The sequence below is a fragment of the Orcinus orca genome, chromosome 20 (assembly GCF_937001465.1).
Source record: "Orcinus orca chromosome 20, mOrcOrc1.1, whole genome shotgun sequence".
Classification (NCBI taxonomy): domain Eukaryota; kingdom Metazoa; phylum Chordata; class Mammalia; order Artiodactyla; family Delphinidae; genus Orcinus; species Orcinus orca.
Genome location: NC_064578.1, coordinates 12,414,130 through 12,434,435, shown reverse-complemented (window position 1 = coordinate 12,434,435; position 20,306 = coordinate 12,414,130). Strand labels below are relative to the sequence as shown.

The window sequence follows — 20,306 nt, the reverse complement described above, 5'->3', positions numbered from 1 at the left end:
CAAATTGTATACCCTCCAAGCTTCACATAGCTTAGACACATAGCTTATGGTAAGACTCCTTTAACCACCCCCAACAGATAACACCTGTGACACAAGGGTCACTATAGTAACGGTTCCTTAGTTTGTTTTTCAGGAACATGGAGTTAGTCTTGCCAAGTTCAAACCGACTGGCACCATGGACCCTCCTGCTGGGCCTGTACAAGTGTCCAATGGATGACTTTTTGATGTCAGGGCCAAAATCTCCACCCTCAGATCATGCTAACACCACCATGTTCTGAACATGCACCCCTGAAGAAGCATGTAACTCAGATATGCCTGTACAGAGCAGCCAGTACTTCACCTTTTTCCTGCCTCCAATCAGCTGGAAAGTCAGCTGATAGCTTTCTGGAGTTCCCTTGTACATAACTTGTTGCTTTTCCCTTGCTGCTTTTAAGATTCTCTGGGGTTTTTTTTGTTGTTTTTTTGGTAATTTATTTATTTATTTTTGGCTGTGTTGGGTCTTTGTTTCTGTGCAAGGGCTTTCTCTAGTCGCGGCGAGTGGGGGCCACTCTTCATCACAGTGCGCAGGCCTCTCTCACTGTCGCGGCCTCTCTTGTTGCGGAGCACAGGCTCCAGACGCACAGGCTCAGTAGTTGTGGCGCACGGGCCTAGTTGCTCCGTGGCATGTGGGATCTTCCCAGACCAGGGCTCGAACCCATGTCCCCTGCATTGGCAGGCAGATTCTCAACCACTGCGCCACCAGGGAAGCCCAGATTCTCTGTTTTTAATTTTTGCCATTTTAATTACAGTGTGTCTTGATGTGATTCTCTTTGGGTTGATTCTGTTTGGGACTCTCTGTGCTTCTTGGACCTGAATGTCTGTTTCCTTTCCCAGGTTAGGAAAGTTTTCAGTTACTCTATCTTCAAACACATTCTCGGTCCCTTTCTCTCTCTCTTCTCCTTCTGGGATCTCTATCATGTGAATTTTAGCATGCTTGATGTTGTCCCAAATTCTCTTAAACTGTCCTCACTTTTTATTTTTTCTGTTCAGCTTCAGTGATTTCCATTACTGTCTTCCAGCTCACTGATCTGTTCCTCTGTCATCTAATCTACTTCTGATTCCTTCTAGTGTATTTTTTTATTTCAGTTATTGTATTCTTTACCTCGGTTTGGTTCTTCTTTATAAATATAAAGGCTCTTTAACTCTTTGTTAAACTTTTCACTGTTTTCATCCATTCATCTCTCGAGTTCTTTGATCATCTTTATGATCCTTACCTTGAACTTTTTTTTTTTTTTGGCTGCATTGGGTCTTTGTTGCTGCATGTGGGCTTTCTCTAGTTGCAGCAAGTGGGGGCTACTCTTCATTGCGGTGCTCAAGCTTTTTTTTAGTTCTTCTTCTGGGGTTTTATCCTGTTCCTTTCTTTGGAACATGTTCCTCTTGTCACATCATTTTGCCTAATTTTGCTGTTTTTATTTCTGTGTATCTGGTACACTGGTATTATTTCCTGACCTTGGAGATGTGGCCTTTTGTAGGAGACGTCCTAAGCCTCCCAGCAGCACACTCCCCTCTGGTCACCAGAGTTATGTGCTCTAGGGGTGCCCCTATGTCCACGAGGGCTGCGTGGGTCCTTCTGTTGTGGTGGGTTGACTATGTGGGTGGTCTGCTAGGCGTGGCTGGCCCCTGGTCCAGTTGGTTGCCAGGCCCTCCTTGTGCGGAGGCTGCCAGCCATGGTTCCCAGGGCTGGGTCACAGGCAGCTGGTGGTGGAAGTCTGGGGGAAGGGGGTCCCAGGGCTACTGCTGGCCCACTGGTGGACAGAATGGGGTTCTAGGGTGAGTAGCTGTGGGGCTGGGGCTCCCAGGTCCATTGCCAGCCTGCTGGCGGTTAGGGTCAGTTCCCGACATGGCTGACTGCAGGTTCCGGGATGTCCCAAAGCTGGACTTGGCCCACTGCTGAGCGGGGCTGGAAACTGGAGTGGCTGGCTGAGGGGTGCAAGGTGTCTCAGAGCTGGGGTTGGCTTGCTGGTGGGCACAGCTGGGGCCCAAGGAGCCCTGGGGCTGGTGTGTTAGTTGGGTCCTGACAAGGCCAGCTGCAGAGCTGCAGTGATCCTGGGGCTGGTGCCCACCCACCGGTGGGTGAAACCAAGTCCTGGGGCCAGTACCAGCCCACCAGCATACAGAGTCAGGTCCTGGGATCTCTGGCTGCAGGGTGCAGGGGTGCCAGAGCTGGTGTCGGCCCACTGGTGGGGGTCCTGGGGCTAGCGCTGGATTGCTGGTGGGTGGATCCAGGTCCCAGGGTCTCTGGCTGCAGGCCCCTGGGGGTCCCTGAGTTTGAACCCAATTTTCATTGTATATGTGAGGAGATTTCCCCCACACCAAACAACTCAATTCTGAGGCCGTCTACCTGGAGATGTAAGCAGCTTTGTCAGGAAACAGCTCTTGGCAGGAAAGAGCTCTCTGCAGGAGGCCCCTTTTGTCTTGTCACTTTAGCTAAGCTATATTCTAACTAACCTTAAGCCAGGCACCCCCATGCTCTACTCATCTCCGGCCCAAGCACACCTTTCCTAACTTTGTTTTTTTTTTAATAACTTTGTTTTTTTTTAATAAATAAATTTATTTATTTAATTTATTTATTTTTGGCTGCATTGCATCTTCATTGCTGCATGTGGGATTTATCTAGTTGTGGTGAGTGGGGGATACTCTTCGTTGTGGTGCACGGGCTTCTCATTGCGGTGGCTTCTCTTGTTGCAGAGCATGGACTCTAGGCACGCGGGTTAAGTAGTTGTGGCACGTGGGCTCAGTAGTTGTGGTGCACAGGCTTAGTTGCTCTGCAGCATGTGGGATCTTCCCGGCCCAGGGCTGGAACCCATGTCCTCTGCATTGGCAGGTGGATTCTTAACCACTGCGCCTCCAACTTTCCTTTTTTTTTTTTTTTTTTGCGGTATGCAGGCCTCTCACTGGCCCGGAGCACAGGCTCCGGACGCGCAGGCCCAGCAGCCATGGCTCACGGGCCCAGCCACTCCGCGGCATGCGGGATCTTCCCGGACCGGGGCATGAACCTGCATCCCCTACATCGGCAGGTGGACTCCCAACCACTGTGCCACCAGGAAAGTCCCACCAACTTTCCTAACTTTTGATCACACAATACCGTGCCTAACCTGTTGGTTCTTTCCATAGATCAAAGAAGTAGAAAGGAAGAATAAGTAATTAACAGATGACCAGATCTCCTCCCTAGCTTCCCCTTCAGTAATCTCTCAAACAAACTGTGTGAACAAGATAGCATCTAAAGAAAGGTCGACAAGCCTGCATGCAGTGGGAGAAGGTGACAAGTCTGATCCCCTATTTCAATAAGTAACTGAGACCACTTCCCCTTTCCCCCCGATGCTGGGCGCGGGAGGCGTGGGGCTCGCGGGCCAGGACACAGGCATGGCTATGGGGCTCACACGGCCGCTCCCTGGCCTTGGCGCACGCGGCCCGCGAGCTCCACACGGGAGACTGGCAGCCCTCGGCGGGGCTGGGGCTGGGGCCGGGCGGGCGTCGGCTGAGCCTGTCGGCGGCGGGGATCATGAATCGGCGCCCCACCGTCTGCAGCCGCACCTGTGCCTCATGCGGTTGGACAAGCCCATCGGAACCTGGCTGCGGCACCTGCCATGTACTCGGAGCACTGCTTTGGCAGCCCAACCAGGCTGTTTTCCGGATTGGTACGTCTTATCCCTCTCTGGCACTGGAGCTGTTCCGCTGCATGAAGCAGGCTGTACTATTAATGACATGTGGGACCAGGACTATGATAAAAAGGTTCCAGGAACAGCAAGTCACCCAATAGCTGCTGGAGACATTTCAACTTTTCAGTCCTCTGTTTTTCTCGGGGGACAGCTGAACTTGGCACTAGGTGTTCTTCTGTGTCTGAATTACTACAGTATAGCTCTTGGAGCAGCATCCCTACTTCTTGTCATCACCTACCCGCTAATGAAGAGAATTACACACTGGCCTCAATTAGCCTTGGGGTTGACTTTTAATCGGGGAGCATTACTTGGATGGTCTGCTATCAAGGGCTCCTGTGATCCATCTGTTTGCCTCCCTCTTTATTTTTCTGGGATTATGTGGACTCATATAAGATACTATCTAGGCTCGTCAGGACAAGACAGATGCTCTGATCGCGCTGAAGTCCACGGCAGTGCTGTTCTGTGAAGATACTAAGCAGTGGCTCGGTGGCTTCAGTGTGGCAATGCTGGGGGTGCTGAGCCTGGTGGGAGCGAACAACGGTCAGACTGTGCCCTACCACACTGCTCCGGCTGCTGCAGCAGGAGCCCATCTGGCTCACCAGATTTACACTCTGGACATGCACAGACCTGAGGAGTGTTGGGATAAATTCACCTCCAAAAGAACAATAGGACTAATACTTTTTTTAGGGATTGTCCTTGTGAATTTGTGGAAAGAAAAGGAGACAGGTGAAACAAAGAAAAATACAGATAATAGAATGGAAAATTAGCAAATTAAGTTTATGTGGTGATTTTTAAAATAAACTTTTACAAAACACTCTCAGGTCTTATTACCACATAACTGGATCTGAATAACAGTCTTACAATATGTTAATGAATTACAAACCAGTAGATGAAGTTTTAGAGCATTTTTGCCTGGATTTTAGTTCAAGTATGTACTAGTCGAGTTCTTACCCTGTCACGGAAACCGGGAACTCTTCAGGATTTGCCATCGCCTGCAGTATTTTTAAGTTAATGCATGCTTCTCATTATAATTCTCATCTGCAGTTACAGGAATTATGTGAGTTTGGGCACTTCGGAAAAAACCTAATGTGTGTCTCATCTAAATGAATGTCTCTGTATGAAAATGGACTCTCTTTTTAGGGGAAAATAAAAGTTGCTACAGTAAGTTTGGGCTTATTGTTCTCCGTGTTGACCTTTACTTATGGCCAAAAGCTGTAATTCAGGAAACCATTCTATTTTTTATATTTTAAGAGAATTTAAATCAGTAAACAAAGATTTTTACCTATTATACCTGTTAAACAAAACAACAAACTTCTATGGCCAAGCATAATCTTCAGAGTTAGATTTGGGACACGAGTCTGCCTTCTCTCCAGAATGCTAGCTTTCTGATTAGGAACATTAGGAAAAGGAACATTTTTCATTTCTCCTAACACTTGCCTCCTGAGTATTGATTTTCAAGCAGTGGCAGCTGGACCCGAGTTTGGTAGCAGAGGTAGCCTCAGATTCTGCATTTTAAGGCTTCAGTCCTACCAGACAGCACCCCGACTCATTTCACACTCCAGTCACAGGTCCACGTTGTTACCTGTGCTTCTGACCAACCAGCTATAAATCAGAGGTTCCCACGACCCCCTCCTTGGGTTCAATTAATTTGCTAGAGTGGCTCTCAGAACTCCAGAAACTCATTTTTACTCACTGGATGTATTATATAAGAATATAAGTCAGGTGGAACAGAACAGTAGTCAGTTGAGAGCCCAGAAATAAACCCACACACCTACAGTCAATTAATCTGCAATAAAGGAGGCAAGAATACATAATGGAGAAAAGACAGTCTCTTCAGCAAGTGGTGTTGGAAAAGCTGGACAGCCACATGTAAATCAATGAAGTTAGAACACTCTCTCACATCATACACAAAAATAAACTCGAAATGGCTTAAAGACTTAAATGTAAGACTGGATACTATAAAACTTCTAGAAAAGAACATAGGCAAAACATTTTCTGACCTAAATCGTAGCAACGTTTTCTTAGGTCAGTCTCTCAAGGCAATAGAAATAAAAGCAAAAATAAACAGATGGAACCTAGTTAAACTTACAAGCTTTTGTACAGCAAAGGAAACTATAAACAAAATGAAAAGACAACCCACAGAATGGGAGAAAATATTTACAAATGATGCGATCGACAAGGGCTTAATTTCCAAAATATACAAACAGCTCATACAGTTCATACAGCTCAATATCAAAAACAAACAACCCAATCAAAAAACGGACAGAAGACCTAAGTAGACATTTCTCCAAAGGAGACTTACATATAGCCAACAGGCACATGAAAAGATGCTCAACATCACTAATTATTAGAGAAATGCAAATCAAAACTACAATGGGGGGCTTCCCTGGTGGCGCAGTGGTTGAGAGTCCGCCTGCCAATGCAGGGGACACGGGTCCGGGCCCCGGTCCGGGAGGATCCCACATGCCGCAGAGCAACTAAGCCCGTGAGCCACCACTACTAAGCCTGCGCTCTAGAGCCCGTAAGCCACAACTACTGAGCCCGTGTGCCACAACTATTGAAGGCCACATGCCTAGAGCCCATGCTCCACAACGGGAGAGGCCACGGCAGTGAGAAGCCCGTCCACCACAACAAGGAGTGGCCACTGCTCGCCACAACTAGAGGAAGCCCGCGCCTAGCAAAAAAGACCCAACTAAGCCAAAAATAAATAAATAAATTTATAAAAAACAAACTACAATGAGGTGCCACCTCATGTGGGTCAAAATGGCCATCATCAAAAAGTCTACAAATAACAAATGCTGGAGAGGATGTAGAGAAAAGGGAACCCTCCTACACTGTTGGTGGGAATGTAAATTGGTGCAGCCACTATGGAGAACAGTATGGAGGTTCCTCAAAAAACTAAAACTATAGTTGCCATATGATCCAGCAATCCCACTCCTGGGCATATATCCAGAGAGAACCATACTTCAAAAAGATACATGCACCCCAATGTTCATTGCAGCACTATTTACAATAGCCAAGACATGGAAACAACCTAAATGTCCATTGACAGATGAACGGATAAAGAAGTGTGGTACATATATACAATGGAATATTACTCAGCCATAAAAAAGAATGAAATAATGCCATTTGCAGCGATGTAGATGGACCTAGAGATTACTTTCTGAAGTCAGTCAGAAAGAGAAAGACAAATACCAGATGATATCACTTATACGTGAAATCTAAAATATGACACGAATGAACTTATCTACTAAACAGAAGCCGAATCACAGACACAGAGAACAGACTTGTGGTTGCCAAGGCGGTGGGGGGAGGGATGGACTGGGAGTTTGGGCTTAGAAGATGCAAACCATTATATAGAGAATATATAAACAAGTTCCTACTGCATAGCACAGGGAACTATATTCAATATCCTGTGATAAACCATAATGAAAAAGAATATGAACAAGAATTTGTGTGTATATATTATATATACATATGTATAACAGAATCACTTGGCTATACAGTAGAAATAAACACATCATTGTAAATCAACTATACTTTAATAAAATAAATTTTTTTAAAAAAGAATATAACTCAGAGGACTTCTCTGGTGGCACAGTGGTTAAGAATCTGCCTGCCGGGCTTCCCTGGCAGTGCAGTGGTTAAGAATCCGTCTGCCAATGCAGGGGACACAGGTTCGAGCCCTGGTCCAGGTAGATCCCACATGCCGCGGAGCAACTAAGCCCGTGTGCCACAACTACTGAGCCTGCACACCACAATTACTGAAGCCCACGCACCTAGAGCCTGTGCTCCACAACAAGAGAAGCCACCACAATGAGAAACCTGAGCACTGCAATGAAGAGTAGCCCCCGCTCGCCGCAACTAGAGAAAGCCCGCGCACAGCCACAAAGACCCAACACAGCCAAAAATAAATAAATAAATAAATGAGTGAATGAATGAATATAACTCAGGAACAGCCAGATGGAAGAGATGCACAGGGCAAGGTATGGGGAAGGGCACAGAGTATACACGCTCTTTCCAGGTGTACCACTCCCCCTGAATCTCCATGTGTTTACCAGCCCAGAAGCTCTCCAAACCCCGTCCTTTTGGGGTTTTTTTTTTTTTTTTTTTTTTTTTTTTTTTTTTTCCACTCTTTTTTTTTTTTTAATGACTTATTAGAACAAATACCTATAGATATCATTATATATATGATATATAAATTAATTATACAATATATCATGTATTAATTATTAAAACATACTCTGGTAAATATTATATATTCAATATGAAACAGGAGGAAAGGGGGCAGGGCACAACCTTTAAAAGAATTACATAGCCCGAGGACACAACATAAACTGATTAGAACAAAATAGGTCCAAGATGGCGGACGAGTCTACTTCCACTAGACCTTGAGCCTCAGTATACACTCATTGTAACACATCAGCAAGCTAAGCGACACACCCACAGGTGCCACGACAGTTCCAAGGATGACCATAAAGGTCAAAAAGTGGGCGGTGGCTCAATTCCTAGAAATCCCCACCCCTTCCCCAAAATAGCTGGAATACTCCTCCCACTCATCAGAGTATGAAATTACTCACCCCTATAAAACTAACAACCCCATACCCTGGTGCTGCCCTCGCCTTCTTTTTTTTTTTTATTTTTTTTTATTTATTTTTTATTTTTTTTTATAGGTATACCTGGATTTAATTCTCACTTCTACCACTTGGTAGCTGGATAGCCTTAGGCAAGTTTCATACCTCCCTGAAATTCACTTAATTCAGTCTGTAAAATGGCATAATAACTTATTATAGCATCCTTTTAGGAATTTTAAATCAGTTCTTGAAATAAAAGTACACAATATATAGACAAGTATGGAATCCTCAATAGATGTTTGACCTTTCATTTCTCCAGTATCCCACCCGCATCAAATAAAGAAAAATACTTTTTAAAATTTACGAATATTTCATTGTTGTAAAGTTAAAGCCATAAAAATAATCAAATGGCCTACTATCATACCGTTAGAAGAAAAAAAGAAAGGTGTTCATGAGAGTTCCATATTAGAATACAAGTTTTCCTTAGGCACCTGTTTATGTATGCTATTCTGCTCTTTACAATAAATAATTAAATTTAAAAGACTTAATTCCTCACTTTAAGACCTTATTAGTTTACAAATTACATATTGACCTATGCTAAATTTTATACCGACCCATGCTAATGAATTCAGTACAGAAAACAAAAAACACTGCACTCAAGCAAACTACATATATATATATATATAACTTATATGAGGATTGCTACTCCAGCTTTCTTTTGGTTTCCATTTGCATGAAATACCTTTTTCCATCCCCTTACTTTCAGTCTGTATGTGTCTCTAGGTCTGAAGTGGGTCTCTTGTAGACAGCAAATATATGGGTCTTGTTTTTGTATCCATTCAGCCAATCTGTGTCTTTTGGTGGGAGCATTTAGTCCATTTACATTTAAGGTAATTATCGATATGTGTGTTCCCATTCCCATTTTCTTAATTGTTTGGGGTTTGTTATTGTAGGTCTTTTCCTTCTTTTGTGTTTCTTGCCTAGAGAAGTTCCTTTAGCAGTTGTTGTAGAGCTGGTTTGGTGGTGCTGAACTCTCTCAGCTTTTGCTTGTCTGTAAAGGTTTTAATTTCTCCATCAAATCTGAATGAGATCCTTGCTGGGTAGAGTAATCTTGGTTGCAGGTTTTTCTCCTTCAACACTTTCAATATGTCCTGCCACTCCCTTCTGGCTTGCAGAGTTTCTGCTGAAAGATCAGCTGTTAACCTTATGGGGATTCCCTTGTGTGTTATTTGTTGTTTTTCCCTTGCTGCTTTTAATATGTTTTCTTTGTATTTAATTTTTGACAGTTTGATTAATATGTGTCTTGGCGTATTTCTCCTTGGATTTATCCTGTATGGGACTCTCTGTGCTTCCTGGACTTGATTAACTAGTTCCTTTCCCATATTAGGGAAGTTTTCAACTATAATCTCTTCAAATATTTTCTCAGTCCCTTTCTTTTTCTCTTCTTCTTCTGGAACCCCTATAATTCGAATGTTGGTGCGTTTAATGTTGTCCCAGAGGTCTCTGAGACTGTCCTCAGTTCTTTTCATTCTTTTTTCTTTATTCTGCTCTGCAGTAGTTATTTCCACTATTTTATCTTCCAGGTCACTTATCCGTTCTTCTGCCTCAGTTATTCTGCTATTGATCCCATCTAGAGTACTTTTAATTTCATTTATTGTGTTGTTCATCGTTGCTTGTTTCATCTTTAGTTCTTCTAGGTCCTTGTTAACTGATTCTTGCATTTTGTCCATTCTATTGTCCATTCTATCTCCAAGATTTCGGATCAACCTTACTATCATTATTCTGAATTCTTTTTCCGGTAGACTGCCTATTTCCTCTTCATTTGTTAGGTCTGGTGGGTTTTTATCTTGCTCCTTCATCTGCTGTGTGTTTTTCTGTCTTTTCATTTTGCTTATCTTACTGTGTTTGTGGTCTCCTTTTTTGCAGGCTGAAGGTTCGTAGTTCCTGTTGTTTTTTGTGTCTGTCCCCAGTGGCTAAGGTTGGTTCAGTGGGTTGTGTCGGCTTCCTGGTGGAGGGTACTAGTGCCTGTGTTCTGGTGGATGAGGCTGGATCTTGTCTTTCTGGTGGGCAGGTCTACGTCTGGTGGTGTGTTTTGGGGTGTCTGTAGACTTATTATGATTTTGGGCAGCCTCTCTGCTAATGGGTGGGGTTGTGTTCCTGTCTTGCTAGTTGTTTGGCATAGGATGTCCAGCACTGTAGCTTGCTGGTCGTTGAGTGAAGCTGGGTGCTGGCGTTGAGATGGAGATCTCTCGGAGATTTTTGCTGTTTGATATTATGTGCAGCTGGGAGGCCTCTTGTGGACCAGTGTCCTGAAGTTGGCTCTCCCACCTCAGAGGCACAGCACTGACTCCTGGCTGCAGCACCAAGAGCCTTTCATCCACAGGGCTCCTTAATTTGGGATGATTCGTTGACTATTCAGGTATTCCACAGATGCAGGGTATATCAAGTTGATTGTGGAGCTTTAATCCGCTGCTTCTGAGGCTGCTGGGAGAGATTTCCCTTTCTCTTCTTTGTTCTCACAGCTCCCAGGGGCTCAGCTTTGGATTTGGCCCCGCCTGTGCGTGTAGGTCGCCGGAGGGCGTCTGTTCTTTGCTCAGACAGGACGGGGTTAAAGGAGCCGCTGATTCGGAGGCTCTGGCTCACTCAGGCCGGGGGGGTAGGGAGGGTCACGGAGTGCGGGGCGGGCCTGCAGCGGCAGAGGCCGGCGAGACGTTGCAGCCTGAGGCGCGCCGTGCGATCTCCCGGGCGAGTTGTCCCTGGATCCCGGGACCCTGGCAGTGGCGGGCTGCACAGGCTCCCCGGAAGGGCGTGTGGCTAGTGACCTGCGCTCGCACACAGGCCTCCCGGTGGCGGCAGCAGCGGCCCCAGCGTCCCATGTCTGTCTCTGGGCTCCGCACTTTCAGCCGCGGCTCGCGCCCGTCCCTGGAGCTCTCCCAAGCAGCGTTCTTAATCCCCTCTCCTCGTGCACCAGGAAACAAAGAGGGACGTAAAAGTCTCTTGCCTCCTCGGCAGGTCCAGACCTCTCCCCGGACTCTCTCCCGGCCAGCCGCGGTGCACCAACGCCCTGCAGGCTGTGTTCACGCCGCCAACCTCAGTCCTCTCCCGGCGCTCCGACAAAAGCCGGAGCCTCAGCTCCCAGTCCCGCCCGCCCCGGCGGGCGAGCAGAAAAGCCTCTCGGCTGGTGAGTTCCGGTCGGCCCGATCCTCTGCGCTGGAATCTGTCCGCTTTGCCCTCCGCACCCCTGTTGCTGTGCTCTCCTCCGCGGCTCCCAAGCTCCCCCACTCCGCCTCCCGAAGTCTCCACCCGCGAAGGGGCTTCCTAGTGTGTGGACACTTTTCCTCCTTCACAGCTCTCTCCCGCTGGTGCAGGACCCGTCCCTATCCTTTTGTCTCTGTTTAGTTTTTTCTTTTGCCCTAACCAGGTACGTGGGGGGTTCCTTGCCCCCTGGGAGGTCCGAGGTCTTCTGCCAGCGTTCAGCAGGTGCTCCGCAGGAGTTGTTCCACGCGTAGATGTATCTCTGGTGTATCTGTCCCTTTTGGGGTTTTATGGTTGCTTCATGATTGATTCAACCTCCCTGGAGGTCAGATCCCTCTAATCACATGATTGGCTTCTCCAGCAACCAGCTCCCAACCTTAGGTGACTTCCAAAAGTCATCTCATTAACATAAAAAAGACACCTTTATGACTCTCATCACTTCAGAAATTCTAAGAGTCTTAGGAGCATTGTGCTAGAAATCGGGATGAAGAGCAAATATTTGTTTCTTATTATCAGTCACAACATCACAAATGGGTTTATTATTTCCATGGCCATAGTGACCCAAATGACCCCTTCATTTCCAACCCTGAAGAGTCCCAATTTGACCCTGAGTCCACAGAATTCTTTTCACGTGGCACTCCCCCTTGTTACAGGGTGGCAGGAGTACATTTTATTGGAGCTGCTGAAACCATCCAAAAGGTACTGGAGGGCGCTGACATGGTTGCTAGACATGGAGGAGATTCCCACCCAGGAGCCCAGATACTTCAGACTTGTGAAATGGAGCCAAGAGGCCAGCAGAGGGAGCTCTCCCCCACATACCACTCCGCCATCAACCCAGACCTTGACAGGAAGACCCTTACTTGGCATCTCCCACAGGAAGTGACAGCACCATCTCCAGGAGGAGGAAGATTTTCTCCTTGCCTGGCAGCAACTCAGCCAATGAGAGACTGTCACCACTCAACCATGAAAAGCCCCTATACTTCAAACTCCCAGTTTCCCCCAATGGACTTTTGTTTATAACAGCCCATCCCAACTTCCCCTTCTCTAGGAAAGAGGTTCCTCTCCTTTGTTTTACTGGACTTCCATGTGGTTTGCCCTAGGTGCATGTCCCAAATCGCAATTCTTTGCTGTTCTCGAATAAACAAATTTTGCTAGGCTGTTTTACTGTTTTAGGTTACAGACTCATGGCCCTCTGCTCCGGTTGCCCTGGAAGGGTCTCTCTTGAACAAATTTCCCTCAACAAAAAAGATTCCCCACTCCCTCTTCAACAAACCCCCAACTTAGACAATAAGTTGCCTCTTACGGGAATACTTATGGGACTACTTAGGGAAGCCTTATGGGAACACTTAGGCAAGCCTCTACTGGGAGTTCCAAAATCTCAGGGGTCCTGGCCACTTGACCTCTGGGTAGCCAGTCTCAACTCCAGGCCCTGAAACCTGCATTCTCCAGCTACAGCCTCCCTCTGCTGTCCACCTTCCTGCCACACAGACACCTCCTGACCCCGAGCCTGTCCCCGATGCTCCCTCTGCCTGCTTCCCTAACCTCCAGGGCTGGCAGCCACCTAAGCCCCTACCCTAGAAAACTGGCAGCTCCCTGAGGCTTGTCCCACCTCCTGAGGACAATCATCCTTATACTACTCTGGTGGTCCATTTGGGACAATAAAAATTTAGTCCTTTTTAGCCCTATTAGGCTCTGGGGCCCAAGTCACTGTCATTTGAGGCAATTCCTCTAAATTCCCTAAAAGGAAGTCCTTTCCCTATAAATCAAGCAAAGATGTAAAAACCCATTCGGATGTAACTATTGGGACCATCTCAAACAGCTAGCTACCTCTGGTGGTGTCCCCCTGGTTCTTTCTTTTCCTATTGCAGGCATGGATCCATTGACACAACACCATGCCCCATGGACTAAGCCCAAGCTCTTGGCTTCGCTGGTAGGACTCGCCAATTGGGCACCGGTGACTCTTTCTCCGGGTCAAGATGGTAAACATTCCCCAATACTCATGTAAACAGGGCACTGAAGGCCCATGTCCTATGATTAAAGATATGCTTGAGGGACTTCCCTGGTGGTCCAGTGGCTAAGACTCCGAGCTCCCAATGCAGGGGGTCTGGGTTTGATCCCTGGTCAGGGAACTAGACCCCACATGCCACAACTAAGAATTAGCATGCTGCAACTAAAGATCCCGCACATTGCAGTGAAGATCCTGCATGCCTCAACTAAGACCTGACACAGCCAAATAAACAAATATTTTAAAATAAATACATAGGACATCGCTGGTGGCTCAGTGGTTAAGAATCCACCTGCCAATGCAGGCCACACGGGTTCGACCCCTGGTCTGAGAAGATCCCACGTGCCGCGGAGCAACTAAGCCCGTGCGCCACAACTGAGCCTGCATGCCACAACTACTGAAGCCCACACGCCTAGAGCCCGTGCTCTGCAACACGAGAAGCCACCGCAATGAGAAGTCCACGCACCGCAACGAAGAGTAGCCCCCGCTCGCCGCAACTAGAGAAAGCCCGCGTGCAGCAACGAAGACCCAACGCAGCCAAAAATAAAAATAAATAAATACATACGTAAAATAAATAAAGATATGCTTCAGCCGAGAGGCATTCGGCCCACAGTCTCCTTTGCAATAGCCCCATGAGGCTGGTACTTAAGCCGGCCACTAATGATGGCGCCTCACCCTTGACAATGAAAACCTCAATGCTCAGCTTCTCCCCGCTTAAGGCTTCAACTCCTAATATCATAGAACTCACTGACGACATACAACGGGTCCAGGAAGCATCCTCAGCAGTCGTCAACCTACTCACCAGTTCTATCCTGTTCCCATTATGGAGGATGGGGACATGTTCCCCGGGGAGACCCACCACTCCCTCGGGCAGGTTGATTTCCTCGGCCGCTGCCCCCACCTGTCGACACACTCATCGCTGCTGACATGCAGGACCCCTCTGCTCGACCCCCGCCCAGGGTTCCTCCTCAAACAGGCCTTTCCTGACTACATTTGGCTTGTGCCCTTTGCATCACTAGACATTACTGACTCTGACCCGGGCACCCACTTTGCTGGCCTCACCAAGCACGAGAACAGCATATTTTCTTCCTTTTTTTGGCAGTGCTGAGCCATGCCGAACAGCTTTGCGGATCTTAGTTCCCCGACCAGGGATCGAATCCGGGCCAGCAGTGAAGCCCCGAGCCCTAACCACTGGACTGCCAGGGAATTCCCAGAATGGCCTCCTTAGAGAGCCTCTCCTTACAAGCAAGGGGTCCCTGAAATGGATGAAGCTAGGGCCCCATCTTGCTTGATTCTCACCCCCGGGGCCTTCTTATCCCACATAACAATTACTATCCACCCCCCACCCCGAAGTTCCACTTTCAGTCATCTCCGGCAATCCTCAAGCTTTCACCCTCCAAGACAGGGTCCTTTTTATTCTGTCCTCTGACTCTACTCCCCCCTTCCACTAGGGTTTTTCCATCATTTCATCATTTGCTTCACGCTGGTGACCTGATCGAGGGCAGGTAGTCCCACGTGACCCCTCATCAGTGCGTGTCCCCCAGGCCAGAAGCCCAGCAAGTTAGTGCGAAATCATTTCTTCTAAAGCCCTGACAATGGAGGGGTCACCTCCATGCTGGTCGCTCTCCCTGTTTATAGAGGCTGCAAGGGCTGGCAGATGAAATGAGATCTCCTACTAATTCACAGGAAGTAGAACTCATTGCCTGAGGACCAATCCCTGGCACAGTTTGGGTGTCTGAAAGAGGGAAAGAAACTCTCTGCTCGGTAGCTTTGAGCCCAACTTGGAGACGAGAATATGGTGAGAAAGCTACACGTCATGGCCGTACCCCCATGCTAGACACCGTAACCCACAACCCACAGCTTTCTCCCCAAGCATCACCACTCAGCCGTTCATCAATATACAAATAGCTCAGCCACGGAACCTCCACCCGCCCGCCCAAGCTCATCAAGCATCAGTGGCTGTGACTATTCTTATGACTTTGCACTGGCCCGGGTGATGGGGTTACTTGTAGACCGGTTACTTGGGCCAACCATCGTGCAGATCCAATGCTGGAACATACCACTCCCGCTTGCAATTGCACCACCTGGTGGAGAAGCAGGAAGTGTTGGAGAGCCCTACTGAGAAGGGCTCAGGCCACTATGCCACCCAGCCTGGGGCAAGGGATGGAATCCCTTTATAGGCAACTGGTCCTCTGGAAGCAGTGTCTGAATGACACTCGCCTCCGGTTTCCTATACATGGAATATTGCTACCAGCTGGCCCTGCTATTGCCTGTACATAAAACCCCTCTGGTTATGGGAACTGTGATCTCATGGTCTCTCCTCTGCCCTCACAGATCGGTCCCAGGAAATAGCATTCCTAAGATCCTCTCTAGCCTGGAATATAAACGTGCGCAGGATCTTCACATGCTTTGGATGAGCTCCTTGGGAGATGAAAGGGCAGCTGCCTATGCCATGGCCGAATGTGCCCCTGAAGTCCCCGGGGAGCCCTTCACAGTTAGGTTCACTAGGGAGCAGTAGCAGATAGGCAGCTCAGTCCTCAGGGAAACCTCCGAGTCACATCAGGGTAGCCTACGACCAGCCCATGACCAGTACCCCAACCGACAGCCACATGGGAGGGTCGCCGGGGTGACTGTCTCTCCACAGCACCTCACCTCTGAGATGGATTCATCGCTGGAGAGGACACCATCTCAGACGACATGGCCCCAGCCCAAGTTTGCCATTGGAGATGCCTATACCTCTTGCACCAGAGATGACACCCCAGGGACACACCACCACGTCAGAGACCTCACCATTTCACTTGCCCAGATGTTGAAATAGTACCCAAATCTTCGAACAGATTCCCAGAGTCCCCGAGATCACTGACCTATTTTCATGGCTGGACGCTTTAAGTTTGCGACAATAGCTACGAATGACATCACAGACTGTATGTTATTATAGGATTTGTACATTTAGGATTTAGAGGTGTACTTCATAGGTTACAACGTGCCCTCCCCCCTGACTTCTAACTTATCTGCTACCCAGGCTGTTAGTGTCCTTTTACCACTGACTCTGATGCCTCAGCATCACAGGGTGGATTGTAGTGTAAGTGCCAGACAGTGAGGTGTTTTGTTTTGTTTTAATCTTTTGGCCGCACTGTGAGGCATGTGGGATCTCAGTTCCCCGACCGGGGATCGAACTCAAGCCCCCTGTGTTGGCAGCATGGAGTCTTAACCACGGGACTGCCAGGGAAGTCCCTGTTTGGTTGGTTTTTTTTTTTTTTTAATTTCATTTATTTATTTATTTTTGGCTGTGCTGGGTTTTCTTTTCTGTGCGTGGGCTTTCTCTAGTTGCGGCGAGCGGGGGCCACTCTTCATCGCGGTGCGCGGGCCTCTCACTGCTGCGGCCTCTCTTGTTGCGGAGCACAAGCTCCAGACGCGCAGGCTCAGTAGTTGTGGCTCACGGTCCCAGCCGCTCCACAGCATGTGGGATCTTCCTGGACCGGGGCACGAACCCGTGTCCCCTGCATTGGCAGGCAGACTCTCAACCACTGCGCCACCAGGGAAGCCCTGGTTGGGTTTTTTTAATTTTAAAGCAACTGCCTGATAAACTCTTGATTGCTGAGACACCCACTTCAAAGACAACTACGTCACATAAACATGTTGCCAGTCGCACGACGAGGTAAAGAGTCAGCCCACCCCCACGTGATGCTGCCGCAGCTGGGCTGGAGACCCACTGCGGGAACCTCGTTCGTGATTAGCAGCACTGCTTTGTGGCGTAAGCAGAGGAACGGCTCCTGCCTCATAAAGCCCACAGTCTAGCCTAGTAAACAGGTGAATCCAGTGGAGCATAATTAGTTTCTAGCAGAGGGGAATGCAAGGCTTGTGAGACCTCGGAGGAGGAAGCATCTAATTCTGGTTGAGGCAAAGGAGGCCTGAGACAAGTTGGAGATGCCGCAGAATGCCAAGTTGTTTACTGAGGCCACTTAGCCTGCTGGTCGCCCGTCCTTGATTTCTTTTGATCACACACATTGAGCAGGGCCCCCGGTAGCGGTCCATCTATTCTGCCCCAGCGCTTCCAGGCCCTCCTAACCAACTCCATCACTCTGCGGGCCAGGACCCAGCTGCCCGTCCCGCCCTGCCACCATCACGGTAACTGCATCCTCCTGGCAGCTGCTCGTAGCAGCGTCTCCTACCGCCCAGGCTGGCCCAAAGAGGGCACCGGGGGGTGAACTTCTCAGCCAGCCTGGTGCCCCTCCCTCCAGCACATTCCTTCCTACTCTGGTGCGCCTTCCGGGCCTTCCCGTGGAAGCCAGCCACTGGGCATCCTGCTTTACACAGCACGGCCACCCCACCACGCCCGCTTCTCTCAGCCTTAAATCCCTTCTTCCACCATCTGACCTGGTCATTCTGGCATGTGGCCCTCATTTAGTGGGGTCCAGGGCTGGTTTCTGGCTTCTAGGAGCCATCCAGGCAGCAAGTGGGCAACCATCCCTGGGGGACCCGGCGAGGGTGTTAAATCCTGTGTCCTGGGAGAGGGCTCCCAAATCAGTAATCTCTCCCTTACCTGATTTTATGTTCTGACCCCACTGGATCCAGGGCTCACCTGGCCTTGCTGGCGAGGTCCTGCAGCGCCCTTGGGACACGGTTTCTTTCCTCTCTTATCCGGCCCAGCACACCTCCAGGAGTGGAGGTGGGGCCTGTGCGGAGGAGCCTGCGGTCCTGCAGGGCCCTGACCTGGCCAGGCAGACCCGCCTAGCTTGACCGTTTACGCTGCTCTACGACTACACCCCGGGTCCTGTGCTCAGCTTTCTCACCAGGGAGCCGCGGAGGTTGGGCAGCTCTGTCTGTGCTCCCAGGGAGGCTCTCTGGCCTTCACACCTAGCTTTTAATGGGCTATGAATCACTCTCAGCTTTTCCTTTCCTTTTTCTGAAGCCTGAATTGTGCTTAGCAACAGCTACGCCGTTTCACCAGCCTTACAGTTTCTCCCTCCCCCCCCCCCCCCCCGTATTTCACCAACTCCTGACATATGGGAAAACCCACTAGTGAATTCTCTCCCACCAGACGACCATCCCAGTTTGTCAGGGGTGGAAGTCTGAACAATTTCATCGTTACCTTGTGCCGCGGGCGGTGCCGCCCCTACCAAGGGGGAAGGTGTCCTCACGGCCACAGCCGGCAGAGAGCGGTCCAACTCCAGAATCCCGTCCTAGCGCCTGCTTTCTGGAGTCCACCCACTCCTGGTACCAAGAGTCACAATTCGAGCTTCTGGGGAGCAGACTCTGAGATGAAGGTCAGCACCAGGAAGTGAATCAGGGAGTGCTTCCAGGATCAACACCTAGGAAGGGAAGGGATGGGCCTTTAAAAGCCAGCTGACCAATCAGGGATGTGGGCCGCCCAGAAAGGCCACATGACCTTGGTCAGGAAGATTCTCTGCAGCTGAGGAAATTGCCAGAGAGGGCTGACAGCTGAGGGCTGTCTGTGGGCAACACTCCCTGCAGCTGGGGTGTGGGTCAGCGCTGGAGGGGGTCTGGGCAGCTCATCACCGTGTCCGCTAGCTGTGGGTACAGATGTCGGCTGATAAGTGACTGGTGAACGATGTGACACTCTCCAGATGTGAACGATGACCATCCTCTTCTGATCGGTCCAGAGATTTCAGTTAAATAGGAAGCTAGGTGATCTGTGGACAGAGAAGGTTGGCCATATGCCCTAATTGTGCCTAAGGAAGAATAGGAACACTGGATGGGCCAAGTGAAGTAAGTCAGAAAGAGAAAGACAAATGCCATATGCTATCACTTACATGTGGAATCTAAAATATGACACAAATGAACCTATGTATGAAACAGAAACAGAATCACAGACATAGAGAACAGACTGGTGGTTGCCAAGGGGGAGGGGTTGGGGGAGGGATGGAGTGAGAGTTTAGGGTTAGCAGGTTCAAACTATTATATATAGGATGGATAAACAACAAGGTCCTACTGTAGAGCACAGGGAACTATATTCAATATCCTGTGATAAACCATAATGGAAAAGAATATGAAAAAGAATATATATATGTATAACTGAATCACTTTGCTGTACAGCAGAAATTAACACAATATTGTAAATCAACTATACTTCAATTTAAAAAATTTAAAATAAACAAATAAATAGTAAAAAAAAAAAGAATACTGTATGGGGCAGCCTCAGCAGGGCCCATTAAGCACACCCTGCCTTACAGAGGGTCTGTTTGCAAACGGAGACAGACTCCCAATTAATCATGGAATTTTTTAACTATACTTTTCAGTGTAACGCCTAATTGGAAACCACTTGGGTATGCAAGTCTACTTTTTCAACTGCAATATTTTATGAAATTTAAATACAGATCAAGTATTCCTGATGAAAATTTAGCATCCTAATTGAGATGTGCTGTAAGTGCAAGTTACACACTGGACTTCAAAGACCTAGTATGAGAAAAAGAATGTAAAATATACCATTAATAATTTTAAAACATGTTGAAATGATAATAATTGGATATACTGAGTTAAATAAAATATATACGTAAAATTAATTCACCTATTTCTTTTAATTTTTTTTTAGAAAGTCTATGAGATCATCTAAAATCACCCATTGGGCTCACATTACATTTCTAAGTCAGAAGCCAGGCACAGACTTGCAGTTTTCATATGGGCCACGAGGTGGCGATCTTATCCCGGGATTGCGGTTTTCAGACTCCAGGGGGAGGGTTGGCAAAATGGTTGGCAGAGGTGAAGGCAGGTCTTGCTAGTGAGTGAAAAAGTAACTTAACCAGGCTTGTGTTT

The 20,306-nt window shown here is 48.1% G+C and overlaps 1 pseudogene; it reads left to right on the top strand.

Annotated features, from left to right (window-relative positions):
* The first annotated feature begins 1,879 nt into the window (after nt 1–1,879).
* On the top strand, nt 1,880–6,426 carry LOC101283162 (4-hydroxybenzoate polyprenyltransferase, mitochondrial-like; annotated as a pseudogene).
* Nucleotides 6,427–20,306: the final 13,880 nt, after the last annotated feature.